General features: G+C 38.4%; 1 protein-coding gene across 2 annotated transcripts in view; it reads right to left on the reverse strand.

The window, feature by feature from the left end:
- Positions 1 to 26,304, reverse strand: part of SH3BGRL (SH3 domain binding glutamate rich protein like) — a 123,511-nt gene that overhangs the window by 32,643 nt on the left and 64,564 nt on the right. The gene's annotated exons all lie outside the window — the stretch shown is intronic.

A 26,304-nucleotide genomic window follows, 5' to 3' on the forward strand; every position in this document is an offset into this window, starting at 1 on the left:
GAAACCAGTCTATTATAGGCAGCATATAGGAGGATCTTGTTTTGTTTTTGATTTTTTTTAATTCTCTCATCCTATGTCTTTTGATTGGAGTGTTTATCCTACATTCAACGTAATCATTGATAGATATGTATTTATTACCATTTTGTTACTTGTTTTGTGGTTGTTTCTATCATTTTCTCTTATCCTTTCTTCTCTTGGTCTCTTTCATTGTTTGATGGTATTCTTTGGTAATATAATTTGATTCCTTTCCCTTTATACTCTCTGTTCTAATAAGCATCCTAAAACAAACAGAAATGAATCTTTCCTTGACCATGTTACAAGTTAGAGTTACTCTACATTCAATTTTTATTGTTTAGAACAGAAATTGGATAAGAATTTATGAGCTAGGAGGGGTGACAAGATGGCGGGGGAGTAGGAGGAGGCACCTTTTCAGCCAGTACCCCAAAGTGAGCTGATTACCTACCAAAGAACTCCGATCACCCATGATATCAGCCTGAGATCAGAATTATACACGTCTGGATCTCTACAGGGGCAGAAGATGCCAGTGGGCAGGTAAAGCGGAGTGGGAACAGAGGACTGATATCGGAAGATAAACAAAAGGGGGAGGGAGCCACCATAGGCGACCGGCTGGAAAGTAATACCCCGATAAGAGCGAGAGTGCCCTGTGTCTGGGGACCAGCATTAACTTGGAGACTGGTTGAAAGCACTCCAAAAGAGCAAAGGATCATGGGGGGAAATTGTGGGAATAGGGGCGGCTAGGGACAGGGACTTAATTCCCCGGTCCCAGGACAGCCTCCCCGGCGCTGAGGTAGAGTGCGGCAGAGAAACCAGCTTCTGGTCCCTAAGCCGCCAGCGCGCCCGAAAATGCGTGGGTTCTGGCTCCTGTGAGGCGATGGGAGCCGCGCCGGTTGGCAGAACGCATGCTAGCCCTACCACAAAGCTTGAGATATGCGCACGCACATCCCTCATGTTCCCCTGAGTTACAAAGGCCCAGCCGGTGCTCTTTGACCCGCGCCATAGTTTCAAAGCCTAAGCCGCAGGCCCGAAACTCTTCCCCTGATAGAGGTGCGCAAAAGCCCAGCCTGGGGCTTAAGGACCAGTGCCCCGTTCTCAGTGCCCGAGATGCGCACCCGATCTATAGCCGCCTCTGAAAAGAGGTGCGTGCAAGCCGGGCACTCCCAGCCCGGGCCAGCGACAATATCTCAGTGTGCAATTGCTGCTTGGAACCTCTCTGGCGGTCGGGAGTTCCCAGACAGCTGTCACTGCCTTGGCTTTGGGTACGAGCAAAAGATCCTGCGCCCCCAGGGTCTGCAACTTGGAACATGCTCTGCTGGCAGCCAAGGGGGAACTTATTCAGGTTCTGCACCCAGACTGAGGCTTCTCTCTGAGAGGAAGATCAGCGTGCGGTTTGATTTCCTCTCATACTACAAAAACCATCAAAGGTGGTCAAGGTGAGAGAAAAAAAAAATGAACAAGCATAAAAACCGCCAGAGAACAAAAGCCTGAAAAAAACCAGTTTCCTCAGAGCCCACCCCCTTGAGGGGGGTGGGAGGACTTAACTCAGGAAACATCATTGACTGACAACCCACGTGGAAGGCCTCTCTCCCAGAAAACAAACCAAGAAAGAAAAAAAAAAAAGGACTACAAGAGAACAACCACTACTTCATAGGAAAACTTGTATTGTTCACTCGTTCCCACTATTCCGGTTCATATATAAATATATATATATATATATATATATATATATATATATATATATATTTTACACATAGGTAATTTTTTAACCTATTTACCATCACAGTGAGTTGTATAGTACATCAAATTCCATAATATCTTTCTTACCTGAACTTTTTGATACATACACCTATGTTTTTCTTTTGCATTTCTATTTTTTGAATTCCTTTTTTAAAATTTTAGTTTAGTTTAGTCTAGTTTATTCCTTTTTATTTTTATCCTCTAATATTCATATAGAGTTAAACTTCAAAGTAATCCCCTTTCCCCAATCAATACTACCCCTATAGGTAAACCAATTTTTAATCCCCTTTATCTTAGGAAATTTGAGTCCTTTAACAAAGATATCAAGATACATCCAGGAAGAATCAAAACAACAATCCTCACACACACTGAGAATTTATAAGAACTCTCCCATCTTCTTCCATCAGTGTTTCTTTGTTTTTTGTGTTTGTCCTGATAGCATATAAATTTTACACTTGTGGTTCTTTTAGATGAGGCTCTTTCTTTATTTGCATATATATTTTTTTTCTCTTGTTATATACTTGTATCAGTCTTTTTATCTCTTTTTCTACTTCATAAATCTTACCTTGGGGCCCATCTGGGCTGAACCTTCTTTTTCATCGTCCCTTTCTGTCCTGTCTCTCTCTCTCTCTCTCTCTCTCTCTCTCTTTCTTTTTCTTTTTCTTCTTTTCTTATTTTTCTTTTTCTTTTCTTTTGTCTCTCGTTTGCGTGCAGAATCCTAATTGCTCAGAAGTGTTCCAGGGTGCACCTTGACTGCACCAGAGTTTATACATCCAGCTACATCTGTTCAGTCATCTCCCAACAAAATGACTAGGAGGAGGAATGCCCAACAGAAGAAAAATACAGAGGATGGACCTCCTGCAACAGAGCTAACGGCTATCAATATAGACAATATGTCGGAAAGAGAATTCAGAATAACAATTATCCAGGCAATAGCTAGGTTGGAGAAAGCCATGGATGACCAAACAGAATTGATTAGGACCGAACTGAAAGCGACCAGACAGGATGTTCACAACGTTAGGGCAGAGCTTAAAGCTACCAGGGAGGAAGTTCACAATGCTCTCAATGAGTTCCAATCTAATCTAAACTCTCTCAAAGCTAGGGTAACTGAGACAGAAGATAGAATTAGTGATCTGGAAGACAAACATATAGAAAGGATCAGGAGGAAGTCCGGAACAAACAGCTTAGAAACCACGAAAACAGAATCAGGGAAATAAATGATGCCATGCAGCGTTCCAACATCAGAATTATTGGAATCCCTGAAGGGGAGGAGAAAGAAAGAAGTCTAAAAGATATAGTGGAACAAGCCCTTCATGAAAATTTTCCCAATCTCGCGAATGGAACCAGCGTTCATGTACTGGAGGCTGAACGATCTCCACCCAAGATTATACAATCCAAAAAAACATCACGACACCTGATAGTCAAATTGAGGAATTATAATTGTAGGTATAATCTCTTGAAAGCCTCCAGGGCAAAGAGGCTCCTTACTTCCAGAGGGAAGCCCCTCAGAATAACAACAGACCTGTCCACAGAGACCTGGCAAGCCAGAAGAGGATGGCAAGATATATTCAGGGCACTAAATGAGAAGAACATGCAGCCAAGAATACTTTATCCAGCAAGACTGACATTCAAAATGAATGGAGCGATAGAGTTTTCAAGACCGGCAAGGCTTAAAAGAGTATGAAAGCACCAAGCCCACACTGCAGGAAATATTAAGGGGGGGGTTCTATAAAAGAGGAAAAAATCCCAAGAATAGCATTGAACAGAAATATAGAGACAGTCTACAGAAAGAAAGACTTCAAAGGTAACTCGATGTCAATAAAAACTTATCTATCAATAATCACCCTCAATGTGAATGGCCTAAATGCACCCATAAAACGGCACAGGGTTGCAGATTGGATAAAACGACAGGACCCATTCATATGTTGTCTACAAGAGACCCATTTTGAACCTAAAGATACATGCAGACTGAAAGTGAAGGGGTGGAGAAGCATCTTTCATGCCAACGGGCCTCAAGAGAAGGCTGGGGTAGCGATTCTCATATCAGATAAATTAGACTTCAAACAAAAGACTGTAGTCAGAGATGCAGAAGGACACTACATAATCCTTAAAAAGACTATCCACCAAGATGATCTAACAATTGTAAATATCTATGCTCCCAATATGGGAGCAGCCAATTACTTAAGAAAACTGTTAATCAAGATAAATAGTCATATTGATATGAATACACTAACCGTAGGAGATCTTAACACGCCTCTTTCAGAATTATACAGATCATCGAAGCAGAAAATCAATAAAGAAACAAGAGCATTGAATGACACATTGGACCAGATGGACATCCTAGATATATCCAGAACATTCCACCCTAAAACAACAAAATACTCATTCTTCTCAAGTGCACATGGAACCTTCTCCAGAATAGACTACATACTGGGTCACAAATCAGGACTCAAACGATACCAAAAGACCGAGATGATTCCCTGCATATTCTCAGATCACAATGCTTTGAAACTGGAGCTCAATCACAAGGAAAAGTTCCGAAGGAACTCAAACACCTGGAAGCTAAAGACCACCTTGCTTAAGAATGCTTGGATCAACCAGGAGATCAAAGAAGAAATGAAACAATTCATGGAAACCAATGAGAATGAAGACACTTTGGTCCAAAACCTATGGGATACAGCAAAGGCGGTCCTAAGGGGAAAATAAATAGCCATCCAAGACTCCCTCAAAAAAACTGAAAAATCTAGAACACAACAGCTGTCTCTACACCTTAAAGAACTGGAGAATCAACAACAAATCAAACCAACTCCACACATAAGAAGGGAAATCATCAAGATTAGAGCTGAGATCAATGAGGTAGAAACCAGCGATACAGTAGAACGTACCAATGAAACTAGAAGCCGTTTTTTTTTAAAGAATCAATAAGATCAATAAAACATTGGCCACACTAATCCAAAAGAAAAGAGAGAAAGCCCAAATTCATAAAATTATGAATGAAAAGGGAGAGATCACAACTAACACCAAGGAAGTAGAAACAATCATCAGAAGTTATTATCACCAGTTATATGCCAATAAGCTTAGCAACCTAGATGAAATGGATGCATTCCTGGAAAAATATAAAGTACCAACATTGAACCAGGAAGAAATCGACAACCTGAATAGACCAATATCTAATAACAAGATTGAAGCAGTGATCAAAAAACCTCCCAAAAAACTAGAGCCCAGGACCTGACGGATTCCCTGGGGAATTCTACCAAACCTTCCAAGAAGAAATAACACCTATTCTCCTGAAGCTGTTTCAAAAAATTGAAGCAGAAGGAAAACTTCCAGACTCTTTCTATGAAGCCAGCATTACCCCGATCCCCAAACCAGGCAAAGACCCTACCAAAAAGGAGAATTTTAGACCAATATCACTGATGAATATGGATGCTAAGATTCTCAACAAGATCCTAGCCAACAGGATCCAACAGCACATTAAAAAGATTATCCACCATGATCAAGTGGGATTCATCCCTGGGCTACAAGGATGGTTCAACATTCGCAAATCAATCAATGTGATACAACAAATTAATATGAGAAGAGAGAAGAACCACATGGTCTTCTCAATGGATACAGAAATAGCATTTGACAAAATCCAGCATCCGTTCCTGATTGAAACGCTTCAAAGTATAGGGATAGAGGGAACATTCCTGAACCTCATCAAATCTATCTATGAAAGACCCACAGCAAATATCATCCTCAATCAGAAAAAGCTTGCAGCCTTCCCATTGAGATCAGGAACAAGACAAGGATGCCCACTTTCACCACTCTTGTTCAACATAGTATTAGAAGTCCTAGCAACAGCAATCCGACAACAAAGAGAAATAAAAAGTATCCAAATTGGCAATGAAGAAGTCAAACTCTCTCTCTTCACAGATGACATGATTCTTTATATGGAAAACCCAAGAGACTCCACCCCCAAACTACTAGAATTCATACAGCAATTCAGTAACGTGGCAGGATACAAAGTCAATGTGCAGAAACCAGTGGCTTTCTTATACACTAACAATGAAAATACAGAAAGGGAAATTAGAGAATTGATTCCATTTACTATAGCACCAAAAACCATAAGATACCTGAGAATAAACCTAACCAAAGAGGTGAAGGATCTGTACTCGAGGAACTACAGAACACTCATGAAAGAAATTGAAGAAGACACAAATAGATGGAAGACTATTCCATGCTCTTGGATTGGAAGAATAAACATTTTTAAAATGTCTATACAGCCTAGAGCAATCTATACTTTTAATGCCATTCCGATCAAAATTCCACTGGCATTCTTCAAAGAGCTGTAGCAAATAGTCCTAAAATTTGTTTGGAATCAGAAGAGACCCAGAATCGCTAAGGAAATGTTGAAGAACAAAAATAAGGCTGGCGGCATCACGTTACCTGATTTCAAGCTTTATTACAAAGCTGCGATGACCAAGACAGCATGGTACTGGCATAAAAACAGACACATAGACCAGTGGAACAGAGTAGAGAGCCCAGATATGGACCCTCAACTCTGTGGTCAATTAATCTTCGACAAAACAGGAAAAAATATACAGTGGAAAAAAGTCTCTTCAATAAATGATGCTGGGAAAACTGGACAGCTATATGTAGAAGAATGAAACTCGACCATTCTCTTACACCGTACACAAAGATCAACTCAGAATGGATAAAAGACCTCAACGTGAGACAGCAATCCATCAGAATCATTTAGGAGAACATAGGCAGTAATCTCTTACACCAGTTAGAGTGGCCAAAATTAGCAAGACAGGAAACAACATGTGTTGGAGAGGATTTGGAGAAAGGGGAACCCTCTTACGCTGTTGGTGGGAATGCAAGTTGGTGCAGCCTCTTTGGAGAACAGTGTGGAGACTACTCAAGAAATTAAAAATAGAACTTCCCTATGACCCCGCCATTGCACTCCTGGGTATTTTCCCCAAAGATACAGATGTAGTGAAAAGAAGGGCCATCTGTACCCCAATGTTTATAGCAGCAATGGCCACGGTCGCCAAACTGTGGAAAGAACCAAGATGCCCTTCAACGGATGAATGGATAAGGAAGATGTGGTCCATATACACTATGGAGTATTATGTCTCCATTAGAAAGGATCAATACTCAACTTTTGTAGCAACATGGACGGGACTGGAAGAGATTATGCTAAGTGAAATAAGTCAAGCAGAGAGAGTCAATTATCATATGGTTTCACTTATTTGTGGAGCATAACAAATAGCATAGAGGACAAGGGGTGTTAGAGAGGAGAATGGAGTTGGGTAAATGGAAGGGGAGGTGAACCACGAGAGACTATGGACTCTGAAAAACAATCTGAGGGGTTTGAAGTGGCGGGGGTGTGGGAGGTTGGGGTACCAGGTGGTGGGTATTATAGAGGGCATGGATTGCATGGAGCACTGGGTGTGGTGAAAAAATAATGAATACTGTTTTTCTGAAAATAAATAAATTGAAAAAAAAAAGAATTTATGAGCTAAACATGCCTGTATATGAGGTTTGGAATATACATGTACCACTCATGAGCCACTAACCTGCGCTGTTAAGGTTATGTTTCATGTGTTTGTGCTACTTCTTTCATAGAAGATTTGAAAACCTATCTTCCCACCCTGTGACAATGGAACAAGTATGGTCATGTTTCAATCATATTTTCTGTCCTCAAACTCTTCCTTTTTTTTTTCTTTTTTTTTTCTTTTCCAACACTGATCAAACATAAAACTGATGAAACTAATAAGAAACAAACAAACAAACAGCATTTGTACCTGATGCTTTAACAATATTTGGGGGGGGTTATAGATTAATCCATTAAAAAGCAAAGTTTAGGGGCACCTGGGTGGCTCATTCATTAAGTGTCTGCCTTTAGCTCAGGTCCTGATCCCAGGTTCATGGGATTGATCCCCACCTCAGGCTCCCAGCTCAGCAGCATGCCTGCTTTTCCCTCTCCAATTTCCCCTGCTTGTGTTCCCTCCCTTCTTCTGTCTCTCTCTGTCAGATAAATAAATAAAATCTTAAAAAAATACAAAGTCTATGTTTGATTTCTGTGTTAGCTCTTTAGATTACCAGATAGAGATAATACACTTATTTTGTCTCCTAATCATTCCTAGGAGTGAGAGATGTAAGATAGTAAAATTAATATTTTTATTTAGTTTTTTTTCACCACTGATGTTTTTTAAACTTTAATTCACACATCTATGGTAATTTGCCCATACTTAAAACTATTACTTAACATTTCTGAGCTGCAGGGCTCAATCAATAAATTTCTCAATGGAGTCACACTGAAAAGTTACATGGAGCAGAGGCATCAGAAATACAAAATCAACTGGAGCAGTTATCCCAAAAGATATAATAATGCAAAACAAAAAGAAAAAACAAAGAAAAAAAAACAACAAACCTCTATACTCAAACCCCTCTGAATTTATACCCCACATATACATACATGCATACATATATATATGTGCATACATACACAAAGGCTGTATTTTGTCCTTCTAACTTGCCTGTGATTGTGAGTAAACAATTTTCTCTCTCATCACATAACCTCAGGAAAAATAATTCTCTTCTTTAAAGATGTATTACAATCCCCAAAAATTTACAGGATACTTTTGATAACAAGAATCCTATTTCCTTATTAGCTAATAAGGTCAAATTTTTACTCTTAAGTATAACATACAGACTTTTATGAATTTTGAGGAAAATCAATGTAAAAATCAGTAAATAATCAGGAGTATCTAGTAGACTAATGCATTTAATGGAAAATTCAATTAAATCATTGGTTTTAAATCTATTGAAAACAACAGGTGTTCAGTTAATGTGAAGTGTGTCAAGTAATTTGTCAATTATGTGCATATTTACAAATAAGTTTTATATAAAAATGATACATAAATATGGTATTTTCAGGAACTTATCCCATTAAAACATTTTTTTAAAGATTTATTTACTTTATTTTAAAAAGAAAGAGTGTGTGCAAGTGAGAGCATGAGTGCTGGGAGGGTTATAGGAAGAGAGAGAGAATCTCAAGTAGACTCTCCACTGAGCACAAAGCCAAACATGGAACTCAATCCCAGGACACTGAGATCATGACCTGAACTGAAATCAAGAGTTGGACACTTAACCAATGGAGCCAACCAGGCACCCCAACAGATATTTTTAGATAAACAAAGAGTTAATGTTATAGGTCACATGCTAAGCACTACAACTGACACTGAGCAAATGTCATTTGTTCTGTCTGTGTAAAACACAAAAAGCACAGAACATGTAAGATTAATCTTTGAAGTCTTTCCCTCCTTATTGAATGCTATGCTAAGAACAATGTATACTGTGCTGAGTTAAGATGGTGGTTAGTCCTAGTATCACTGGGCATTATAGCATATATTAATCGATATCCTTGTCTTTCAACCATCAGCTGCAGACCCAAAATATTTTTCCCATCCACTGGAACTACCTGACAATAACTATACATGCTTCCCAAGTGTTTACATCTCTATAAGGTTGAACAGGATGGGCCATAATAAAATAGGTAGGTTTTGCCCTGTCAAATGTTCAGCTTTGAATCATCAGGATATGTACATTTCCCCCCTAATTGAATCATATCTGTGTTTAAATTTATATATCAAATTTATTTCTAACTTCATTAAGTCCTCTAAAATATCTAAAGAAAGATAGCAGATTCCATTCCAAGATTACAATCTAATGGAAAATATTATACAACATGGTACTTCAGTATGAAGCTAAGACAATCAAATATACAGTGTGGTGAGAGGTGCCAAGTGAATGACAAAGCCAATGAGTGCAAGGACCTCAGAAGAGAGAGCAAGTGTTTTACAGCTATTATTGATGTCACTTAGATTAACCTTAATAATAGCACAAATGCTGTATGCTACATCTGTCTGTATTGCATGAAATCTATAATTATAGTGAAAAGATACTGTACTTAATAAAGTTTAATAAACTGGCCTGCAGTGAAAACTAAGCACACAAATGTTATAGCATATTGCACTAGAACAATAAACTTGGAAAGTTTCTAAATGGATACTTCACAATTTCTATGACTAAATGTTTATCCATAATTAAACTCTACAAATGAATAAACCATTGTGTGGGTGTGTATTTTGTCTTTTTTAAAGAGGTTAAAATTAGTGATCCAGTCAACTTTTGCAAAGCAGAATGCAGATACATATATTTAATCCAATTGGTTCTGCTAATTTTAAATGCTTCCTTAAGAAGGATCACTAGTCTTTGTAGGAAAATAATAGGCCTCTATTTGCCTAGCCTGTACCTAAAGATTTAACAGTGAAGTGAAGGAGGAGTGAACAAATAACATTTAAATATGCCGACCTACTTACAAAAAAATTCAAAAGGAGAATCAAATCTGAATTACCACTTAGTTTGTTTGACACTGGACAAGTGCCATGTTACCACTGTTAACACTGAGAGAGGAGGAAGAAGGCTCCCTGCAGAGTAGAGAGCCCGATGGGAATGCCCAATCCCAGGACTCTGGGATTATGACCTGAGCCGAAGGCAGAGGCTTTAACTCACCGAGACCCTAGTTTTACTTTTACCACCTCATGTCTACACAGATACTAAGGCCCAAGTAGTTTATCTGAGGGTTTTGAAGGGGTGGGGGGTGGGGGTGGGAGGTTGGGGGAGCCTGGTGGTGGGTATTATGGAGGGCACATATTGCATGGAGCACTGAGTGTGGTGCATAAACAATGAATTCTGTTACACTGAAAAGAAATTAAATTTAAAAAAATAGACCCTAGTGTGAAAAGAAGAAAGAGTAGATATTTAAGGTAGTTTCTCAGAAATAGCTATTTCTTAAGATAGTCACAGTAAGGAAAGTACAGTCACATTTATTTTCTAGGTTAAAAAGTCTTTTCTTGACTAAATTAAATAATCAGTTCTGAAGAACCTCATTAACCCAACTGTTTATAATTTAGCAATTTTTTTCTGTCTGTATTTTTTCCCCAGAATCAGAAGGATTGAAGCTCATAAACTTCACAAGATTTAGAGTATGTGGGCTCACAGAAACTATGGTTTCATCTACCATAGAGGGACATTTTGAGGTATTAGAAGGTGACCAGTAAATATTCCCAAATTCACAGTAATTTCAAGTTGTGGTTGCATTCAAACAAGACTGGGAGACAGATATTTTCTTAATTATTTATACCAATCAATCACAACTACGATTCATAGAAAGCCAATTAAGTGACAGTTGGCAAGGTAAGTGTTTTATAAATGCTATTTCATTTAATATTTATAATAGCTCTATAAGGTAAATATTATTACCTCCACTTTACAGATCAGAATAGTGAAGCTAAAAACGGTTAAGTAAATTTACCCGAAGTTACAAAGTTGGTGAGTGGCAGGGCTGAAATTTAAACCTAGTTATCTCTATCTCCAAAGCTTAAGTTTATTCAATGATAATTCCCTACCCAGTTTCATGATTATCTTATATAGATTTTTTTAAAATTATGTAAGATTGGCAATCTCTTACAAAGAGCAATAACACCTTTTGATGTGTTCTTACTATATAATTTAATACTATAATCTACATACCAGACTATAATTTTGGTTCCATTATCATCCAAATGTACATACAATTTAATCAATCTCACATCATTATGAAAAAAAGTGACTAGACTACTCAACTCCAACTCTAGGATCCTTTGCTGCTAGAAAAGGATTAGTGCTGGACTCCTGCCTGGGTAATATTAGGGGCTACCATTCAATCAAGAAGGGTAGCTACACTTGTGCTAAGCATAGCATAATGTATAGAGAAGTTGAACCAGTAAGTTGTACACCTGAAAATAATGTAACATTGTATGTGAGCTACAGTCAAATTAAAATATTATAAAAATAATATAGTTGCTAAGTAAACACTGAGCCTCCAGGCCATTGTTCTTACCCTGATATAAGTAAAAATAAAATAAAATAGATATTACTTTATTCTCAAGGAATTTATAAATTATAATTATAGGATTATAAATTCCATACTAGCAGATAATTTAAGCAATGGAATCTAGGCCCTTAATCAAAGTCAGGCCTCTTTCTGCTGCATAGTAGTGGGTGGATTAGGGCTGGAGTAATTAGGAGAAACAAAAGAACACAGACTCCAAGTTAGGGTATGCTAATAATGTGCTGCCCAATTTTATATGTACCAGGTCCCTGTCTGCATTGCACAAAATGTAATCTAACTCTAAAGTTTAATTTAGTAATTATTATTTATTAAGGATTTTTTTTAAAGATTTTATTTATTTATTTATTTGACAGAGAGAAATCACAAGTAGATGGAAAGGCTGGTAGAGAGAGAGAGAGAGGGAAGCAGGCTCCCTGCTGAGCAGAGAGCCCGATGCGGGACTCGATCCCAGGACCCTGAGATCATGACCTGAGCTGAAGTCAGCGGCTTAACCCACTGAGCCACCCAGGCACCCCTATTAAGGATTTTTTTATGGACCAGGCATTATACTAAGTCCTTTGTGTGCTTATCTTTTTTCTGCCACGTACTTATCTTTAGTTTCCATAATGGCTGGAGGCAGCTAAGGCAGCTACCATTATTTTCATTCCAGACTCACAGATGAAGAAACTAATGCTCAAATGAATTAGAAACTTCCTTCAAAGCACATACTTGCTCAACATCTGTCAGAGTGAAAACACCACTTAAACACTAAGTATAATGAATAATGCACCACCATGCATCACCATGGTGCACCACCAAGTTTGTTATCTCATACTAAACTGTACTGTCAACTTAATGATGGCTCTTTGAGTGCAAATATGGGTCAATTCTTTTGTATCATTCTTAACTCCAAACCTTGGCCTAAAGTAAGAGTGAGAAAACCCATTGGTTGTTTTAAAGGTTTTATACACAGGGTGGATTTTACTACATAACCCCTTCAGTCTTTTCCCATTCTGAAGTTCGGAGGGAGGAATCACGATGGCGGAGAAGTAGTAGGCTGAGACTACTTCAGCTAGCAGGAGATCAGCTAGATAGCTTATCTAAAGAGTGCAAACACCTGCAAATTCATCGGCAGATCGAAGAGAAGAACAGCAATTCTAGAAACAGAAAAACAACCACTTTCTAAAAGGTAGGACTGGCAGAGAAGTGAATCCAAAGCGACGGGAAGATAGACCCCGGGAGGAGGGGCCGGCTCCCGGCAAGCAGTGGAGCAACGGCGCACAAAATTGGGACTTTTAAAAGTCTGTTCCGCTGAGGGACATCGCTCCAGAGGCTAAACCGGGGCAAAGCCCAAGCGGGTTCAGCGTGGCCTCAGGTCCCGCAAGGTCACAGAAGGATCGGGGGTGTCTGAGTGTCGCAGAGCTTGCGGGTATTGGAGCGAGAAAGCCGGCTGCAGAGACAGAGCCGACAGTAAGCTCGCAGCTTGGGGTTACCTTGAACCAGTCGCAGGCTCGGTGAGCTCGGAGCCTGGTCGGAGGTCAGGCAGACGGGAGTTACTGGGTGCTGTTCTGTGAGGGCGCACTGAGGAGTGGGGCCCTGGGCTCTCGGCTCCTCCGGGCCAGAGATTAGGAGGCTGACATTTGTATTTCCATCCTCCGGAACTCTATGAAAAGCGCTCAGGGAACAAAAGCTCCTGAAAGCAAACCCCAGCGGATTACTCAGACCGGCCCCTGGGAAGGGCGGTGCAATTCCGTCTAGGGCAGAGACACTTGAGAATCACTACACCAGGCCCCTCCCCCAGAAGATCAACAAGAAATCCAGCCAAGACCAAGATCACCTACCAAGGAGTATGGTTTCAATACCAAGGAGAGCAGCAGAAATCCAGAGGAGGAGAAAGCAAAGCATGGAACTCATGGCTTTCTCCCTGTGATTTTTTAGTCTTGCAGTTAAAGTAATTTTTTTCTTTTTCATTTTTTTCTCTACTTTTGCTAAATTTTTAAATTTTTTAAATTATTTTTAAATTTTTAAATTTTTTTTAACTTTTACCCTTTTCATATCTAAAGTTTTTAACTAGTTTATCTAATACATATTTTTTTTCTTTTTCATACTTTTCTTTCTTTGTTTTCTTTTTTTAATTCCTTTTTTTTCCTTTCTTTTTTTTTGAACCTCTTTTTATCCCCTTTCTCTCCCCTCACGATTTGGTATCTCTTCTGATTTGGTTAAAGCATATTTTCCTGGGATTGTTGCCACCCTTTTAGTATTTTACTTGCTCCTTCATTTACTCTTATCTGGACAAAATAACAAGGCGGGAAAATTCACCACAAAAAAAAGAACAAGAGGCAGTACCGAAGACTAGGGACCTAATCAATACGGACATTGGTAATATGTCAGATCTAGAATTCAGAATGACAATTCTCAAGGTTCTAGCCGGGCTTGAAAAAAGCATGGAAGATATTAGAAAAACCCTCTCCAGAGATATAAAAGCCCTTTCTGGAGAAATAAAAGAACTAAAATCTAACCAAGTTGAAATCAAAAAAGCTATTAATGAGGTTCAGTCAAAAATGGAGGCTCTCACTGCTAGAAGAAATGAGGCAGAAGAAAGAATTAGCGATATAGAAGACCAAATGACAGAGAATAAAGAAGCTGAGCAAAAGAGGGACAAACAGCTACTGGACCACGAGGGGAGAATTCGAGAGATAAGTGACACCATAAGACGAAACAACATTAGAATAATTGGGATTCCAGAAGAAGAAGAAAGAGAGAGGGGAGCAGAAGGTATACTGGAGAGAATTATTGGGGAGAATTTCCCCAATATGGCAAAGGGAATGACCATCAAAATTCAGGACGTTGAGAGAACGCCCCTCAAAATCAATAAGAATAGGCCCACTCCCCGTCACCTAATAGTAAAATTTACAAGCCTTAGTGACAAAGAGAAAATCCTGAAAGCAGCCCGGGAAAAGAAGTCTGTAACATACAATGGTAAAAATATTAGATTGGCAGCTGACTTATCCACAGAGACCTGGCAGGCCAGAAAAAGCTGGCATGATATTTTCAGAGCACTAAACGAGAAAAACATGCAGCCAAGAATACTATATCCAGCTAGGCTATCATTGAAAATAGAAGGAGAGATTAAAAGCTTCCAGGACAAACAAAAACTGAAAGAATTTGCAAACACCAAACCAGCTATACAGGAAATATTGAAAGGGGTCCTCTAAGCAAAGAGAGAGCCTACAAGTGGTAGATCAGAAAGGAACAGAAACAATATACAGTAACAGTCACCTTACAGGCAATGTAATGGCACTAAAATCATATCTCTCAATAGTTACCCTGAATGTTAATGGGCTAAATGCCCCAATCAAAAGACACAGGGTATCAGAATGGATAAAAAAAAAAAAAACATCTATATGTTGCCACCAAGAAACTCATTTTAAGCCCGAAGACACCTCCAGATTTAAAGTGTGGGGGTGGAAAAAATTTACCATGCTAATGGACATCAGAAGAAAGCAGGAGTGGCAATCCTTATATCAGATCAATTAGATTTTAAGCCAAAGAGTATAATAAGAGATGAGGAAGGACACTATATAATACTCAAAGGGTCTATCCAACAAGAAGATCTAACAATCTTAAATATCTATGCCCCCAACGTAGGAGCAGCTAACTATATAAACCAATTAATAACAAAATCAAAGAAACACATCAACAATAATACAATAATAGCAGGGGACTTTAACACTCCCCTCACTGAAATGGACAGATCATCCAAGCAAAAGATCAGCAAGGAAATAAAGGCCTTAAATGACACACTGGACCAGATGGACATCACAAATATATTCAGAACATTTCATCCCAAAGCAACAGAATACACATTCTTCTCTAGTGCACATGGAACATTCTCCAGAATAGATCACATCCTCAGTCCTAAATCAGGACTCAGCCGGTATCAAAAGATAGGGATCATTCCCTGCATATTTTCAGACCACAATGCTCTGAAGCTAGAACTCAACCACAAGAGGAAGTTTGTAAAGAACCCAAATACATGGAGACTGAAGAGCATCCTTCTAAAGAATGAATGGGTCAACCGGGAAATTAAAGAAGAATTGAAATAAATCATGGAAACAAATGATAATGAAAACACAACGGTTCAAAATCTGTGGGACACAACAAAGGCAGTTCTGAGAGGAAAATATATAGCGGTACAAGCTTTTCTCAAGAAACAAGAAAGGTCTCAGGTACACAACCTAACCCTTTGCCTAAAGGAGCTGGAAAAAGAAAAAGAAAGAAACCCTAAGCCCAGCAGGAGAAGAGAAATCATAAAGATCAGAGCAGAAATCAATGAAATAGAAACCAAAAAAACAATAGAACAAATCAACCAAACTAGGAGCTGCTTCTTTGAAAGAATTAATAAAATTGATAACCCCCTGGCCAGACTTATCAAAAAGAAAAGAGAAAGGACCCAAATAAATAAAATCATGAATGAAAGAGGAGAGATCACAACTAACACCAAAGAAATACAAACTATTATAAGAACATACTATGAGCAACTCTACGCCAACAAATTTGACAATCTGGAAGAAATGGATGCATTCCTAGAAACATATAAACTACCACAACTTAACCGGGAAGAAATAGAAAACCTGAACAGACCCATAACCAGTAAGGAGATTGAAACAGTCATTAAAAATCTCCAAACAAACAAAAGCCCAGGGCCAGACGGCTTCCCGGGGGAATTCTACCAAACATTTAAAGAAGAACTAATTCCTATTCTCCTGAAACTGTTCCAAAAATTAGAAATGGAAGGAAAACTCCCAAACTCATTTTATGAGGCCAGCATCACCTTGATCCCAAAACCAGACAAGGATCCCATCAAAAAAGAGAGCTATAGACCAATATCCTTGATGAACACAGATGCGAAAATTCTCACCAAAATACTAGCCAATAGGATTCAACAGTACATTAAAAGGATTATTCACCACGACCAAGTGGGATTTATTCCAGGGCTGCAAGGTTGATTCAATATCTGCAAATCAGTGAATGTGATACAACACATCAATAAAAGAAAGAACAAGAACCATATGATATCCTCAATAGATGCTGAAAAAGCATTTGGCAAAGTACAGCATCCCTTCCTGATCAAAACCCTTCAAAGTGTAGGGATAGAGGGCACATACCTCAATATCATCAAAGCCATCTATGAAAAACCCACCGCAAATATCATTCTCAATGGAGAAAAACTGAAAGCTTTTCCGCTAAGGTCAGGAACACGGCAGGGATGTCCATTATCACCACTGCTATTCAACATAGTACTAGAAGTTCTAGCCTCAGCAATCAGACAACAAAAGGAAATTAAAGGCATCCAAATAGGCAAAGAAGAAGTCAAATTATCACTCTTCGCAGATGATATGATACTCTATGTGGAAAACCCAAAAGACTCCACTCCAAAACTGCTAGAACTTGTACAGGAATTCAGTAAAGTGTCAGGATATAAGATCAATGCACAGAAATCAGTTGCATTTCTCTACACCAACAACAAGACAGAAGAAAGAGAAATTAAGGAGTCAATCCCATTTACAATTGCACCTCAAACCATAAGATACCTAGAAATAAACCTAACCAAAGAGGTTGAGAATCTATACTCAGAAAACTATAAAGTAATCATGAAAGAAATTGAGGAAGACACAAAGAAATGGAAAAATGTTCCATGCTCCTGGATTGGAAGAATAAATATTGTGAAGATGTCTATGCTACCTAAAGCAATCTACACATTTAATGCAATTCCTATCAAAGTACTATCCATCTTTTTCAAAGAAATGGAAAAAATAATTTTAAAATTTATATGGAACCAGAAAAGACCTCGAATAGCCAAAGGGATATTGAAAATGAAAGCCAAAGTTGGTGGCATCACAATTCCGGACTTCAAGCTCTATTACAAAGCTGTCATCATCAAGACAGCATGGTACTGGCACAAAAACAGACACATAGATCAATGGAACAGAATAGAGAGCCCAGAAATACACCCTCAACTCTATGATCAACTAATCTTCGACAAAGCAGGAAAGAATGTCCAATGGAAAAAGACAGCCTCTTCAATAAATGGTGCTGGGAAAATTGGACAGCCACATGCAGAAAAATGAAATTGGACCATTTCCTTACACCACACACAACAATAGACTCAAAATGGATGAAGGACCTCAATGTGAGAAAGGAATCCATCCCATTCTGAAGTTCTCTGATAATGAAACAAACATACCACAAGTAATAAAAGCCTTCTGGCACTTTAAAACTTGGTAAGAAAAAGTTAGAGTGAAGAAGCAGTCATTCGTATGAATCTCCCTGTTTTTATATATTAAAAAAAATTCTCCATTTAAAACTGTCATATATTTGGACAAATAAAGTGTGAAGTTAAGAACATTTCTAAGTGCTTCCATGTAAGTGTTAGTCACTTGTGGCCATAGGTAGCTACAGGAAATTAGAGCAAATGGAGAAATAGGGCAACAAGTATTTTTGGCTGTTCCAGCTGCTTTGGGAATCCCTTAAAACAAAAACTGTCCTTGAAGCAAATCATGGTGTTATAATCAAATATCAAAGCTAAGTATTTGTGACAAGTGCTAGTTTAACATATGTGTGGATCTTATGTTCCAGCAAAATTCAGGCTAAGTTTGCACTAAGAATTTAAAAATAAACAAATTAATTTATTCCAGCTTTCACCTCCCTGATCTAAACACTTAAATCATTATCAATTCAGGGACACCTGGGTGGCTCAGTTGGTTAAAGTGGCTGCCTCTGGCTCAGGTCATGATCCCAGGGTCCTAGTATCAAGTCTTGCATTGGACTCCTTGCTCAGTATGGAGCTTGCTTCTCCCTCTGCCTGCTCTGCATGTCCTGCCTGCCGCTCTCCATGCTTTGCTCTTTCTCTGGCAAATAAATAAAATCTTTAAAAGAATCATTATCAACTCAGTACAATGAGTTTCTACACAGATTTCAATCCTCTTTAGAACTTTCTTATAATAGAATAAAGGAAATTTGGTATATTAAGATGTATAAAATGCTGGTGATTTTAGAGTTAGCAAGGATATTCTCTAACTCAGTATCTCTGTAAGAAACAAATTATGGCAGTATAGAAACTTAATTACACAAACTGAGACTTCTTCCTAAATCTGCGCTTTCTGCAAACGCTACAGGTTTCTAATTCTGGTCAGACAGATTCTCGAGGCAGTCTTCCCATATAAGGATAAGCAAAAACACAGGAATCCTCCAACAGGCTAATGTAAGGTCACAGGGCAGGCATATGAAAACCAAATATGGTAGCTAAATTCTCCAGCTCACAACAGATACTTTAAAAAAGGGAGAGGGGTTCTGTAACCACCAACTCCAAACTATCAGTTCTTGGATCATAAGAAAAGTAAGCAATTGATCTGCTCTTACTAGTGTTAACCAGATGACAAATACGAGCTAATCTACCATGCATTATATCAGCTATTCCCTTTTCTTCTTTTCCTTTTCAATTCTAGGAAAGGCTACCATGAAATGTGCTGCTAACATGGAGCATTCAACAACAGGGTACGGCATCTGAAGAAATAAGTTAGTCAAATCTGCCCCTGTACAGAAGAAAATATAAATTTCTGAAGTATCTCATGTGAATAGTTTCTGCCCTATTGTAGGGAAGACAGTGTTTTACTCTATGATTATGAAAAATATCTGTGTAAGTAACATCCTTTGGTATTAAGTATATGACCTGAGGGAATCCTTTCCCTCACCTGAAATCCAGGATAGAACAACATCCTGAGACCTGGTCCATGACCATAAAGAGAAGATAATTTCTCCTACTTATCACTACCAAAACCCCCACATTAAGAACAGTTAAGTTACTGTCTTTCTTTCCTGTGGTCATAGAATTTCAATTAGCATTGTCATATGCTTCTGCAATTTTGAAGCCTGGTTAATTCATTCAGAGTCAAATAAAATCAGAAGGATTTTGAGAGTGTGCATCGAGTCATGGAAATATTCAAGTTTCTTGATCCAGTAACTTCACTTCTAGATTCCTGGTTTAAGTAAATAATCCAAAAGAGGCTAGAAATTTTGCCTAAAGTTGTTATACAATGTTTTGTTGTGTTTTTATTGTTGTCATTTATTTGTTTCACCTTTTAGCAGTGGAAGATTGAAAGTTGTCTGCATCAAAATATTTGGACTTAGTTAAATAAACCATGGTATGGTCATTCAAAAGATTTTTTACTCCAATTGAAACTGACAACTGTATGATTATGTAGCAACAAGGAAAAATTTTATGGTAAAAATAATGGAAAAGGAAGTCTAGAGAATCATGTATTTGCTATGAATCCAATTTATGAAAAGGAAAACTTTTTTAAAGATTGGGCAGGAATTCAAACACAATTATTATAAGTGGTTATATAGATAGTAGGATTGTTATCTCTTAGCACCTTGCTCAGGAGACTGACTGAATAGTGCCGGGATCATGAGACTATGGGGATTCCCCCATTGACATTTTTCAAGAGAGAGAGAGAGAGAGCTTGCACATGCAATGGAAAAGGAGAGGAAGAGGGAGAGAGAAAGAGAGAATATTAAGCAGGCTCTACTCCCAGCATGGAGCCAAGATGGAACTTGATCTCACAACCCTGAGATCATGACCTAAGTGAAAATCCAATGTCAGATGTTTAATTGAAGAGCTACCCAGTGCTTACTCACCAAACTTCTTTAGTGGTGTTATATTGTTTTACACAATTTTTAATAATAATTCAAAAATCAATTTATGTATATTGGGTTCTTAATAGAAGCAGCATAGTATAGTGAAAATATTATGGAACCCGAGGCAAACATATTATCATGGGGCCCCCCAACATGACCCTTCCCAGTATTCATGCCCTTGTATAATACCTTCCCCTGGAGTGTGGAAATAACCTGTTATTTGTTTCCAATTAATAGAACATGGCAAAGGTGATGGGATGCATCTCTAGTGATGATGTTGTAAAACTTTATCTTTCTAGCTGATCCACATTAGATTTTCTCTCTCCTTTGTTGGAAATGAAAAAAAAATGCTGTGAGTATATCAGCCTCAAGGAAATGAAATCTGCTAATAATCACATGAGCTTGAAAATGGATTCTTCAATAGTAGATCCTCTCAATGGCAAGCCAGTCCTGGTTGGCACCTGGCTTACAGCCTTGTAGAGAACCCAGCTAATGTATACCAGATTTCCTGACCCACAAACACTGTGATATAATAAATGTCTATTGTTTTAAGCCACTAAATTTATAGTAATTTGTTACACAGCATTGAAAATTAATACAGAACACGACTGACTTGGGTTTGAATTTATATCCTCCACTTATTATCTCTGTGATGAGCAATTTAATTAAACCATGCTGAGTCTCAAGTTCCTCATTTATTGGTTGAGAGTAATAGCACTCACCTTTCAGAATGATTACAGACAAAATTTTAGGTAAGAGAAGCAATGTACCTCTCACACTGCCTCCCACAATGCAGGCTAAATTGTAAATTATATGCTCTTTCATGGATGGAACAATATCTATCTTGCTGATGATTTATCCAGTGTCCATTATCATATCTTTCCTATTACAGGTGTTAAAAAAAAGCAGGTGTTCCTTTTTAAAAGATTTTATTCATTCATTTATTTATTTGAGAGAGAAAGAGTACACAGAAGTGATGGGAGGAGCAGAGAGAAGAAGAAGCAAACTCCCCACTGAGTAGGGAGCCTGATGCAGGGCTCTATCCCAGGACCCCGGGATCATGACCTGGGGCAAAGGCAGATGCTTAATGTACTGAGCCACCTAGGCACCTCTGTTGAATACTTTTTGTAATTTAAAAAATTTCTGTTTTTAAGGCGAGATTTACAAATCTTGAAATTAAAAGTGTTAAATGTATATAGGAGGCTTAACTGACTGATCCATCAGGTTCCCCATATAGCAGGTCTTCTATAAATAAGCTCAATTATTTTCTATACAATATTATTCTATAGCTTATTATTTTTATTATTTCTATAGCTTATTATTCTATAATAAGCTCTCCAGGAATGGTAGCTACTATTTTAAATATGCATAAAGAACCCCTGTTCTCAAGTTATTAAAAACAATCAATTACACCATAGTGCATCAATCATAATACAGGACAGTCTTTCCAGAACAGTATGATAGTGAGTGTAGGCATATGAAGGGCCAGACACTGGAATCAAACTTAAAAATATTGTATCTGCACAACTCAATGTAACTTTTTGATAAGCAGCTATCAGTATCAATGGAAATTGCACATAAGGATGATAAAGGGGTGTTTAAAGCAAGCAGTGCAGTCCCTAGGTAGTCACAATAGGGCAAGTGGTTTGTAAAGTGCTGAACTGATGCCTGAACATTAACATAGTCTAATGACTTCTCTCTCTCACTTTCTGGGGCTCTGAGAAACAAGATGGGCTGTCAAACACACCAACCAAATGTTTGAGGGACCACTCAGAGACTGTAAAATTCCTCTTAAGAAACCTTAAAAAGATGAAATTCTTTACCATGTTACAGTAAGATTCTGAAGGTGTCGTGCTTAGAAATTGTCGACAAAAGTAAGAAATTGTATTCTGATAATATTCTATAGAAAAGCACTTCTAATGTAAGAGAATCTAATAGAAAGTTGGCTGGCAGTTAGGTATTGTCAAGCAATACATTTCTTGAGACCTAGAGTCAATTTCCATTAAAAACATCCTGCCAAGGGGGCGCCTGGGTGATTTAACATGTTAAGCCTCCAACTCTTGATTTCAGCTAAGGTCATGATCTCAGGGTCTTGGGATAGAGCCCTACATTGGGCTTTTGCACAATGCGGAGTCTGCTTGTCCCTCTCTTCTCTCTCTCTCTCTCTCTCTCAAATAAATACATATATAAGATCTTTTAAGGATATATTTTTAAAAAAAATATGGCCAGAAGTATGTTGGCTGGCTCAGTTGGTAGAGCATGTGACTCCTGATCTTAGGGTCATGAGTTCAAACCCCACATTGAGCATAGAGTTTACTTAAAAAAAAATCCTGTCAAATCATAAAACCAGCCTTTTTCTTAGATTGGTTGCTTTATCTGGCATCTATTAAACTGTTCCAAATGCAAAATAATTACCTCTCCCAACTGAGATATATCTGAAGCAGTAGAAAAAAAATTATAAAGTTAATAAACTCTATACCCACAACACTTAGCTAGTGTTCACCATAAATATCCACTAACATTTGTTACTGTTAAAAGGGTAAGACCAAAAATACAGTGAAACAATGAGTAACGAAGTCATTGACTTAATCTCTCAAAGTCCTCCAAATTATTCTCGAAAGACCAGTAATACTCTCAAATTAAAAGACACACGCACATTCTCAGAACGCAAATCCTAATAATTCTTGGTTGAAAGAAAATATCTCCACTTCCCTTTATTTTTTTCAAAGGGAAAAGAAACTGTTTTTACATATGTTGTATTATATTTTTAACCCAGTAAAACATATTATTGCTATAACCAAATTCTGTCTCAGTACAATAAAAAATATTTTAAGGCAATGGTTTTCTCAATTAAGAGTGGTATTGTGGTGGCAACAGAAAGAAGGGGAATAAAACGTAATGATTTGGGAAGGTTTGACCTATTACTAATGACATTAGTCAAATAGGGAGAGAATCTCAATTGCCCACCATGAAGCAAAACATCAAATGCAGGAAAAGACCATAATCCTTTTGAATGTTGATCAAATTCATGGGCATGGCACAAAAGGTACCAATTCAACTTACTCAAATTCAATTTATTTACATTTAAAAATTACCATTCTATCAAATACATAACAGGAGATATTAAATTTTTGTACACATTACCTAACTGGGTAACTTTCACAAATAATTCTGCCAAATTTTTAGATCATAGGGTCAGCTTTCCAAATAATAAAAGCTTTGTCTAACTAAATAGCATGGTTTATTAATGTAATATAATGTAAAAAATAAGCATTTTTGTTTGTTTGTTTGTTTTATACACTAAAAACAAACAGCCACTCAATTAAAAGAAAACCCTCAGTCTCTTCAGGGTAAAGAATTTCAAGTGGCCTTACACAAACATATGATGATTTCAACTTTTTTCTTTGTTTGTTTTTTAAAGGAACTTTTAAAAATCTTTACAAAGAAGTGCATATTACTAAATGTTGTTTAATAATTCAAAAGTTGTTTATATGACTATTTATTTAAGGTGTGCGGGCTCAGTTGATAGATGAATCTTTGTCCAATTACTTTCACACACATATAAAAAGCATGTCCCTGATCACGCTTTTTAGAATTTCCTGGGAAAACAACTGCTAAGTATATCCAGCTGATGGTGGGTCCATAGCATAATCTTGACTCCTATAATGCTGCCTATGACTTCAGGAAGCAAACACAAAAAAAGTAAATACAACATTTTCAGACCACCGACTTATCTGTAGTGCTAATTTTGTCCCCTATTATTGGTGAAGTGATAACATTATAAGTGAAATTAAATACTTTCTTTTCAAAGGACCATGGCAACATAGAGAATTCTGGACAAAAATAATCTATTTTCCATAGGAAAAATAACTAGTCTAAAAGAAAAAAGAAAGAAAAATAACTAGTCTGAAGATTTAGCTGATCAGTGGGGCCCATGTGAACATTCCAGAGAACACTATGAATGTATCCCCAGACTAAAGCCAATATAAAGCATGTTCCGAACTATTCAGCTGAGAATAACTATGTGTTACGTAATTAGTTAAATAAGACTGGGATCAAATGGTCCAAGCAGTTAACCAACTAGCAAACTAAAGTTGCTAAACAAAAGAGGTCTGGATTATGCCATTCTGTGGGCTCATCAGTGAGTTTCTATGCAGTTTAATAGTCACCATTGTTATTTGGACTATGACCATCAAGAAGAAGAGCATAAACATCGATAAGAACTACTGTCAAGGGGGAGACAAGATGGTGGGAAAGTAGGCGGAGGCACCATTTCAACCTGTACCCTAAAGTGAGCTGATTACCTACCAAAGAGTTCCGATCACCCATGAAATCAGCCTGAGATCAGAATTATACTTGTCTGGATCTCTACAGGGGCAGCAGATGCCAGTGGGCAGGTAAAGCGGAGTGGGAATGTCAGACTGATATCGGAAGATAAACAAAAGGGGTAGGAAACCACCAGAGGTGACCGATTAGAAAGTAATACCCCTAATATGAGAGTGCCCTGCATCTGGGGACCAGCATTAACTTGGAGACTGGTTGAAAGCACTCAAAAATAGCAAAGGATCATGGAGGTGGGGGAATTGTGGGAATCGGGGTGGCTAGGGATACGGGCTTAAGTCTCCAGACCCAGGACAGCCTCCCCTGGCGCTGAACCAGAGAGAGTGCTGCAGAGAAGCCAGGTCTTGGTCCCTGAGCTGCCAGCGTGCTGGAGAATGCATGGGGTTCAGCTCCTACAAGGGGCTGGAAGCCTCCCCAGATGGCAGAACACTGAGCCATGCTACAAAGTCTGAGACACATGTGCCCCTCACTCTCCCCTGAGAGCGGTGGTTGAAGGCACAGCCTGGTGCTCTTGGACCTGAGCCTTGCTACCAGAGCCTGAGACACACGTGTGACCCACACCCTCCCAGGAGAGAGGTGCGCGAAGGCACAGCCTGGTGCTCTTGGACCCGCGCCCTGCTCTCAGAGCCTGAGACACACGCATGACCCACACCCTGCATTGAGAGAGGTGCGTGCAAGCCCAGCACTCTTAGACCCAGAAAGATCAGGCACTCCCAGCCCGGGCCAGCAGGAAAATCTCAGTGTGTGATCACTGCTTGGAACCTCTCTGGTGGTCTGGAGTTGCCCAGACAGCTACCGCTGCCGTGGTTTTGGGTACAAGCAGAAAATCCTGTGTCCAAAAGGACCGTGACTTGGAATCTGCTCTGCCAGCGGCCAAGCGGGAATTTATATGGGCCCTGCAGCACCCACAGTGGACCATATTGAGGCTTCTTTCTGAGAGGGATGTCAGGGTGCATTTTGCTTTCCTCTAAACCTACAAAAACCATCAAAAGTGGTCAAGGTGAGAGAGAGAAAAACAAAAAAGTGAACAAACATAAAAACCTCCAGAGAACAAAAGCTTGAAAAGAACGGTTTCCTCAGAGCCCACCCCCTTGAGGGAGGCGGGAGGACTTAACTCAGGGAACATCACTGACTGAAAAACCAGGAGGCAAGTCCCTCAATGAGAAAACCGAACAGGAAAGAAAAAAAAAAAAAAAAGATTACAAGAGATCAACCACCACTACTTCATAGGACAAATTTTATTTTTAACTCCTTTCCAATATTCTGGTTCATATTTTTTATACAGACAATTTTTAACCTATTTACCATCACAGTGAGGTGCCCAGTACATCAAATTCCATAATAACCTTCTAACCTGAACTTTTTGATACATACACCTGTGTTTTTCTTTTGCATTTTGATTTTTTAATTTTTTTAAATTTTAGTTTAGTTTAGTCTAGTTTATTTTTTATATTTATTTTCTAATATTCATATAGAGTTAAACTTCAAGGTAATCCTCTTTCCCCAGTCAATGTTACCCCTATAGGTAAACCAATTTTTAATCGCCCTTTATCTTAGGAAAGTTGAGTCCTTTAACAAAAGTA

Source organism: Neovison vison, chromosome X (genome assembly GCF_020171115.1).
Source record: "Neovison vison isolate M4711 chromosome X, ASM_NN_V1, whole genome shotgun sequence".
Lineage (NCBI taxonomy): Eukaryota > Metazoa > Chordata > Mammalia > Carnivora > Mustelidae > Neogale > Neogale vison.